Genomic DNA, 911 nt, shown 5'->3' with positions numbered 1-911 from the left:
TAAGTCTCTCCAGCGCAAAGATGTCGTATGGCGCTTCTATCAACGAGCTCAGGATCTTCAGGGATGCCATTAAGTTTTCCTCGCTTCAAATAAGCCTTGGCGTATTTGTCTAACCCAAATTGCATTCCAATTTCCTTAGTATATCGTTCGGCAATCCCCAGAGCTAGATGCAGTTGCTCTCTGTTTTTAGCATAGATCTTAAGATCGTCCATGTAAAATACATGAGTGACCTTGTACTTTCGATCTGCAGGTTTGCCGCACAAGTTATTGGCCTGTAGTTCTTCGGGTCAGCTAAGTTGCCTATTTTCGGCAGGAGTATTGTGCGCCCTTCCAACAACCACTCTGGAATCGGCTCTTCCGACTTCAAATATGAGGTGAAAATACGGGCCAAATGCTGAAGGGTTGAAGAAAACTTCTTCCACCAGAAAGTTTAGATACAATCTGGTCCCGGTGCAGAATAGTTCTTCATCCCTCTTAATACTTTTTTCACCTCCTCGGTATTGATGGGTGGGCATTCTTTATCAGGTGTTATGAGGGCAACACATAACTCCTTGAAGCTATTTATATTTTCTGAGTCTTCGTCCAGTTTATGCTGAACTTCATAGACTATATATATATATATATATATGTGTGAATCATATATTAAATAGCATTCACTTATTATTTCCATTGACGATGGTATGCTTGTCATTTCTTTTGTGAAAGGTCTCGAGAGCGGATAGTAATTTTATTGGTGAGCTTAGGAAAAAATTCCTATCTGTTCCCTTCTGTATTAATTGTGTTGTATTTCTTATTCCCTTTTTGTGTTTAGTTTCTTGTGTTTATTTCTTTTATTTTGTTGTATCTGAATTTTTCTTTCGTTTTATTAATACATTCCTCTGCCTTTCAAGACCATAAGAGCTTGTTTCTCT

Source organism: Belonocnema kinseyi, chromosome 9 (assembly GCF_010883055.1).
Source record: "Belonocnema kinseyi isolate 2016_QV_RU_SX_M_011 chromosome 9, B_treatae_v1, whole genome shotgun sequence".
Lineage (NCBI taxonomy): Eukaryota > Metazoa > Arthropoda > Insecta > Hymenoptera > Cynipidae > Belonocnema > Belonocnema kinseyi.
The sequence above is the reverse complement of the archived record's forward strand: the minus strand, read 5'-3'. Positions refer to the sequence as shown.